We start from the raw sequence: 8,632 nt of genomic DNA on the forward strand, positions 1-8,632 counted from the left end.
CGGCAGGCTTTCCTGGGCAGCAGGTGATTTCAGCAAGTGTAGCAACTTCTCTGCTAGAAGTGATTTCAGCTCCTGTGATTCAGCCCTTTGTGAAATCACCCAAGGAAAACTTGGGGACAGAGAGACAGGAGCCTCATATAGCAGTTCCACAGAGGTGGCTTTCATTGTCCAGCAGCCCAGTGAAGGGGAGGCCAAGGACAAAAGCTCCCTCCTCGGGGCAGAAACAGGGGGCTTTTTATGGGAAAGGCAGGGGGTGGGGTAGAAACCAATTAGCCAACTGGGTACAGGCTACTACCATATAGAAACAAGGCATGCTGGGGGTGGTTCACTTTGTCACCATGACCCAAGGAAGGTTGTTATCTCTGGGGAAGGTTGTCTTGCCCTCAGGCCTCTCTCCTCCAAGGGAGTGCAGAGGGCTCTTGTGCCAAGGGCTCACAGCCTTCCACAACTTCTGTTACCAGGGTACAGAGCTTCTGTAATGAATGTATTATCCAATGCAGTATAATACAAAGATATAGGGAAAAATAGAGAAAATACTGACCCAAGGGAGGTGTTAAAGGGACATGCTGTTTGCCGTTATTATTTAGTTCATTGAATTTCTCCTGTTGGGAAGGACTGAAACTAATTTAATGTAGTTTTTGGGACTTTCACCAGTAGTACAGGGAAAATATAGTGAGAAGTTATTGTGAGAACACAATAACGTGTCAGCTGCTGCAGAGACATAGCAAAGGAAAGCAGTAGGGTGAGAAGGATGGATATCTTTTCCTCTCCACTCTCCTTGTAAACGTGGCTTTAGCTTTGTGTTCTTCCTTGAGACAAGGTTCAGAAAGCCTAAAATGTTTTTTCTCTAGGCTTTCTTCAGAACAGGAGATTTCATGCTGGGAATATAGCTGAGTAGGATCAGTGCATCTGGGATGGGTGTCTGGTCTTTAAAGGAAGAAGAGCTGGGTCCACTGAATGATGCATTGGCTATTTCAGTCTGAAATTTCACCAGTTGCTCATGACCCTTCTCACAATCCTGGAAAGGCATGGGTTATATTCACAAGTCTTGGTTTAAGGCTTATGGGTACGCAGTAGATCTGACATAAGCTGCTCTGCCATGCCTCAGATTTCATAATCACAGAAGAGTTGGATTCCTGACTGGCTGCTCTAGGCAGGAATTTTGGGTTCCAGTTTACGCCGGACATGTCAGAGACGTGCTGGCACTTTGAGATGTTGATTTCATTACTGTCTCACATAAGGATTTCTGGTTCAGTTATTGTGTTTTGTAAGTGATCTATACAGCCCAGGATTAACTTTAATACCCACTAGAGTAATTATCAAAGCATGTGGTATCCTGATGACACACTTATAGCTTCGCAAGGACGGAGAGATGCTCTGCTGACTGTAGGCCAGAAAGTTAAAATCCTCAGTCAGCTGTAAAGACTCTCTCTCCTCTCTTTGAGCATATAAATAATTTTCAAGTTTGGACAAGGACCTGTTAGGGAAAACTTGGTTGAAACAAAATTTGGGGGTTTAGCCATAAAGCAGGCACATAATATGCAAACCCTCCATCTTTCCACCAGTCCAGTCACGAGGGTTTGAGACTCTTCAGTGTTGCTTTTACAGAATTCAAACACAAAACCCTGGACTTCAGTGACAGAAGGGTCAGGTCCAGGTGTTTGAGGAAATTCATGGTCAGTGAATCAAGGGAATCAAATACCTTGGTCAGCTCCTTGGAGATGCTGTCACTGGTTCATGAAGGGAAAGGTCCTACAAGGGAGAGTTTGCAGGAGTGGGAGACAGTCTCACAGAGCTGTGATGGGGATGATACTTCATCAGAGTGGCAGGGTGTCCGGGAGAAACCAGCACCTTTAGAAGCTTTCTGCTAGTTAAAAAAGGTACACATCCTGCATGAGCTCTGCAAGCATGCAGGGAGATATAAGAAAGGTATATAAACATGTGCCTTTATGTGTCTTCCATGCACCTCAACCCTTGTGTTGGCTGTCTTGGTGGACTCCTCCTACCAGATGCTTTCCAATTTTTGACGTTTTGCTTGTTGTGGGTCACAACAAACCCCTGTAATGTGAAAGGCTTGGGGCAGAGCAGTTGGAAAGTAGCCCATCAGAAATTACCTGGGAGTGCTGGTTGACAATGGCTGAACCTGAGCCACTGTGTGCCCACATGGCCAATGGCACCTGGCCTGGATCAGCAATAGTGTGGCCAGCAGGACCATGGCAGTGACTGTTCCCCTGTACTGGGCACTGGTGAGGCCACACCTCGAATCCTGTGCCCAGGTCCGGGCCCTGCACTGCAAGAAAGACATTGAGGTGCTGGAGTAAGTCCAGAGAAGGGGAATGGAGATGGGAAAGGATCTGGAGCACAAGTCTGGTGAGGAGCAGCTGAGGGAACTGAGGGTGTTTAGCCTGGACGAGAGGAGACTCAGGGGAGACCTTATCACTCTCTACGTGAAAGGAGGCTGTAGTGAGGTCAGTCTCTCAGATAACAAGGGGGAGGCCAAGAGAAAATGGTGTCAAGCTGCACCAGGGGAGGTTTAGGCTGGATGTCATGAAAAATTTCCTCACTGAAAGGGTGGTCAGACATTGGAACAAGCCAGCAGAATCACCATTCTTGGAAGTGTTCAAAAAATGTCTAGATGGGGCACAGTTTAGTGGTGGACCTGGCAGTGTTAGGTTAATGGTTACACTTGATAATATTAGAGGGCTTTTCCAAACTTGATGGTTCTATGATTCTGTGATTCTGTACTGTGCTCTGCAGAAACAAAAGCATTTTGTCATTAATCTTCCAGCACAAAAAGAGAAAGGATCATTGAGCTCATCTGAACACTGGGCTGTCATTTATTCCTTTTCTTCATTTGGGACTTAAGGGCAGATAGAAGTTTTCTTGTGCCTCAGATCACCCTCTTAAGTGGTGAGGGGAGGCTTGATTCTGGCTGTACTGTGGCCTGTTTCTTAGCAGGTTGCTGGGACGTTGTCCCTATTGGTGGCCTGCAAGGGCACGGAGTGTAGCTGGCACACCGAGGCACGCTCTCCTGGGAGTTCGGCTGAATGTTTGACAGTAATGGCGATTGATGGCGTGTAAGTAATGGCTGAGAGTTAACAGTGGGGCAAGGTCCAAAACAGTTTGGAAACCATTGCCTTGGAACGTGTACTGAAAAATGAGAGCTGTGATTTATCATTTCCTTCAGAGAAAAACATTTTAGGCAATTCTGACATGAAGCAGTTAGCTATATCAGATACTTGTAAAGATAACCCAGTGTTTGCTATCATATCTCTCTTCAGCAGATGGTAAAGGCCAGGTCTTTAATTAAGATGAAACAGGAAAAAGAAGGAAAGAAAAGAGATTTAGGTTGACAAAATGCTACATTGTGTAATAAATAGCTTCATTTTTCTGCTAACAATTATGGACTGGAATGAGACCTCTCATAAGGAGTAGATCATGCCTCCATCTGCCTACTGCTGTGCTATCACTCTTGCATTTAAAGCAAGTACTTACGGACTTGTTAAAGGCAGAGCATGAAACAGGATGGTTAGGACCAAACTTCAGGAGCCATTCATGAGGATAATGGCTGCTCGTGGGGGCAAGATACTCATCCACTGGCAACTTTTCTTGGTCCTCTTTAGAAAGAGTCCATTTTTTTTTTCCTCAGAAAACCTCTGCAGCCCTCAGCCAGATTTGAAAAATGAAAGCTGAAATGAACTTCATGAATCAACAGATCAGAGATACTGAGTTTTTGCCAGAGAATATCTAAAAAATGAGCACATGAAGGAAGAATGTAAGTTAGTAATAAATAATCAGAAATATTTCAGTTGAGGGTTTAATTCAAAGTTCTCTGAAATTTGTCAATGCAAAGGTGTAAAATCAGTTTTGACTTAACCTTTCACTGCCCTGCCTGTCTCCAGAGGGCAGACTAGAAAGAGGGAGTGGGTGCAAGGCTGTTTTGAGGTGTGGAGATACAGTGGTTCAGAGGTGCTGCAGAGCTTTTGGGGGATCTCTTTGAGTCAAGCTCCCAGAAATGGGACAGTGTAAAATTAGGTTTGAATGCTTTAGGCTGCATTAAAGAAGAGAAATATAAATTAAATAATGTGCTGAAAATTTCTCAGAATCTCTATTGAAAGGACATGTTTTTCCATGGGAACAATTAAAAAGTGCCCCAAAAGTAAAGTTAAAATACTTTTTGGTGTTTCTAGTGACCTACCTAAGAGATATTCACATTTTGGAAGGTATAGAAGCAAATTTTGCTTTATCTCTATAAAATGCTAGCAGATTTGCCTTGTCATTAAATATACTTTCATTTTCTTGGATCTTGAGCCATGCTTTAAACAGGTTATTCTTCTCTTTAGAAAGGATTGTTCTTGTTGTTTTTTTCCTCCTTCTTGGTTTCCAGAAACAAATCTGATTTTTTTTATGGTATTTATGCACATTAATAACATTTCACATTGACTCACTTGGGAAAAACTTGATGTACTAAGAAATATTTATCAGATGTTATGCATATCTAGATCAAATAAATATTTTCCCTTGTATAATAAATTGGTGTTGTTAGTATAAAATATGTGCCTTTATTGCACACAGCTGGCTGTCCTTTAGTTGTCCATGTCTGTGGGCAGTTTTGGTAGTCTCTTCAATGGGTTCCCGGTAGTTTCAGGCTGGAACATGTAGAATTTTTTAAATCGCACAATTATTGGATTATTTTGTTTAGCTTAAGTAAGCCATTGAAAGTACCATGTGCTCTGTATTGATTAACAAAACACATGATTGCTTATCTTCCCATATATCTTAATTTATTTGTCTTAAAATATTGGCAAAACACACAAGTTTTATTTTCCACAGAACAGCAGTTAGCTTAGACAGAGAAATCTAGGTTCAGAGTAGCTAGCAATACTAGCTCTGCAAGGAATTCCTAGCTGGCCATGGTCCTCATGCCCCGCCAGTCTCCTCATAGGCTTTAAAGGTATAAATAGAGAGACACTGGCATATCTCTCTTCCTGCCCTTCCAAGCTTCCAGAAGGCATGACTCCTACTGTGCTTTGTTGCTATAGAAAGGTCTGGCTCAGGGTTTGACAGCTCAAAAGGCTGCATAGGAAAACATGTCTTTGATGGGGATTAAAAATGACTGTCAGTCTCTCTTCCCCAAAGAGATCAGAAACCTAGTGGCATTGATGGACAAGACCTCAGTGCCACAAGTGACTTTGGCTAGAGGTCCTAAAGAAACTCTGAACACCAGATGTTTTGAGAAAAGACATGTCCTTTCTTCAGTGTTGTTACTGGCAGTCTCCTTCTTCCTGCCCTGTATGGCATAAAATGCCACATTTCTGAAGTGTTAGTAATGCCATGGGATGATAAAAATTTAAACCTATCAGACTAGAGATTCAGAGGAAAAATATTTCTTTTTAGACTGACTCCTACTTGAAATTCTGTGTTTTCTTCACTGCAGTTTTTGTTTTGTAATTCTTCATCATCTTTTCATGCTGTACTACAGGGCTGAAATCAGTTTCTAGCCAGTAAAGGCTTTAACAAAGAGGAAGATGTTCACAGGGAAGAAATCTTTTTTCTGGGGTGTGTAAGGATCCTTTTGAAAACTCTTTCTTTACCACTTCCTTTGCATTATTTTTAGACTTTCTCTGGCTTATTGTGCCAAGACACTTATCTTTGCAATTTCTACTCCTCCTCCTCCTGGCACAGGTTCTCTCCTTCAACTTCAGGGAACGAGTAATTACTGGTAAAACCTCTGATTTCTTTCATTTTTTTAAATAAGAAGGAATAGTTGTCTTGTAATAAATCAAATGAACTTTTTGTTATACGAAGATCTGATTGTTTAGTATGTCCATTTTTTGGTACTCTGCTTAGCATATCAAAAATCTGTGAGTTTTTAGTCTTACTCCTCTTATTCCTGTATGAGGAATTTCCTCCTTTTTGTAAGGGCTCTTGTAGTCAGGGAGCTTTCTGTGATCATAGAAGCCATTGACAGGCTACAATATGTTTAATTGTATCCTTCAATATAGTGTGAAGGGAAACGGATATTGTGAAAGGAAGAGCTGTCCTAATTTCTCAGTTCTGCTGACCATCAGAGTAAGTTCTCATCATTAGAGAGTGTAGTATAAAAGTACAGGAGAGAAAATCTGGCTGCACCTGGAGAGTGAAGAGGGGACTAAGGTGCAATCTCAACAGTTTGCTGTTGTCAGCTCTTGCTGTTGTCATCACTAGCCAAGTAAATTTTCAGGAAGAATTTGAAAGACAACAGTGAGGTATCTTTGTTCTTTCTTTCAGGCAGCTGCTCCGAAGTGCAAGTACCAATATGGTAAAAAGAGGAGATTTTTGTTTGAAGATCTAGTAATAGATTATCACAGTTGGAAATGGGGCCATTGAAATGGGCCCATGTCCTGTGTTTCATTTTTCCTCTCAAATATTGAGTGGGAGCTGTCAGGTAGGTTGGGCCAGTGTCTGGCCTTGCAAGTGCACATATGTATCTATAGTTGATCATATAGAGAACAATGTGCAAGTGAAGTAATCTATCAAGCCTACAGGAAGGAAGCAGCAGAAACTACCAATAACCATGGCTGTCTCCCATTTACTTATTTCTGCTTCAATTTTTTTCCTCTTTTCTATGTATTTGAAATTACTAAAGGTGATTCAGGAAATTGAAGATGAGACATTTTACTTTTAAAATAGTGAAGCATTCCCTGTAATTGCATTAGTGTTTTTGGTAAGTACAGGTGTTGAGGACTTAGTACTTCCTTGTTTTGGCAGCACGTTTAGCACATATGTTGTCCTGCAGATGTCATTTTCCATTTCAGGATTTTCTTTTCCTTGTGTGAAAGTGGCAGAATGGCTGTGGTTTCCCGAGTTTCCCAAGGCTTCTTTTCTGACTTAAGGGTTAGAACTAGTTCATATCAGCACCCAGATGCTTTGCTGGCAGCGTTTTTCCTGGGCACTCTAGGATGGACAATATAAAAGCCACTTTGTAATCTTACTTGCTGCTCAGTCATTCAGTATGGATAGCCCTGAACAGAATATTACAAATAGAGACTAATAGAGAAAGCAGAAAATATCACCCCCTGAGAAGCTGAAAAGGGGGGTAAAGTAACTTTTATAATGTTTATAACACTATCAATGAAGTTGTTCAGCTTCACTGGTCTTTTGACCAAATGAGATTTCTTCTGGGAGTATATAGGAGCCCAAACAAAGTTCCTTATAATAATAATATGATAAAATAACATATGTCATATAATATGATAAAAGTAATTGCAGATTCTCAGCAGTTTGGTGACCTCAGGAAGTGACTTCTTTGTGTTGCCAACAGTAAAACTGCCAACTGGAAACTTGCCAGCTTACTACTGTGCAGGGGAATAACTTTTTTATATTTAATTTTGTTTGATAAATATATATTCAGTTGTTACCATAATAAAATTCTGTCGAAGTCCCAGTTGTAGGATCTGCTTAATGCAGTCTGTCCTGTGCCACCTGCTGTGCTTGCCTGATGGATGCCATGCTTCCATTCAGGAGTTCTCCCTTGTAACTACAAATGTGTGAACAGAAAAGCTTTTCCAAGTGCTCTTATTTACAGTCCTGGAAAATGGACTGAGATCAACACACAAGGTCATGAAGTGCCTAGGGAAAACAGTAGCACTTATTTCCAGAGACATCACAGTGGCATAGCTTCTTACTCACAAGTTGCATGTGACATTGTCATTTAAAATGCTCTGGTCTAACCAGAGCTGGTTAGCAATTCAAGGTATGTGCCTTTAATGGAGCTGAGTTGTTCATGTGCTCTGCAGAGCATCGATTTCAATCGGCTTGAAACAACACAGCATTTGGTAGTTGGTTTCTGTTTCATAAAAAGTTACACATGCCTGAAAGAGTTGACTAACTGTGTGGTTGAATGGAATGAGAGGAGTAAATAAATGTTCTCCCACTGAAGAAAATATAGTAGTAAACCAAGGGTCTAGGTTTTGTGGCTTTAGAAGAATAAATCTTACCCACAAAATAATCACACTGACTTCAATGGGAGTAACAACACATGTGACTGGATTATTCTTAAAGAGTAACAGAATCAGAACCAAAGGGAATGCCTGCTAGTTTTTGCTTAAGGAGGCATTTTCCAAGGCAGCCACAAGAGGGGCAGAAGCCCCTCACTTCCTAGAACAAAAACCAAAGGGAATGCCTGCTAGTTTTTGCTTAAGGAGGCATTTTCCAAGGCAGCCACAAGAGGGGAAAAAGCCCCTCACTTCCTAGAACAAAAAAAACCACCCCAAGGTTGCTTTATTCCTAATTCAGTGTTGGACCTAAGAGACTGTGTTCCGGCAGGGTTCAACTGGTTTAGAGAAGCTGTGTGATCACCAGCCACGGTTGTGTGTCCGTGTGGTGGATGCCTCATTAAAACATACAGCGGGTCATGCACATAATATCTCAAGCTCTGAGTGCACATAAATGATAAACATGTTGGACAAAATGCGTGTCTACACAATTCCTAATATGGGAAGAATTCCTTAATGTGAAGGGAGTATCATAGCACCAACACAGTTTGAACACAGCTATATTAAGCCAAACAGTGCAGTAATAAGGAGTCAGTGACTTCCCTGAAATGCTGTTGTAGAGGTGTTAGAGCATGACTGGTTCAGGACTTGGCTCA

This window comes from Corvus brachyrhynchos, unplaced genomic scaffold (genome assembly GCF_000691975.1).
Source record: "Corvus brachyrhynchos isolate BGI_N302 unplaced genomic scaffold, ASM69197v1 scaffold42, whole genome shotgun sequence".
Lineage (NCBI taxonomy): Eukaryota > Metazoa > Chordata > Aves > Passeriformes > Corvidae > Corvus > Corvus brachyrhynchos.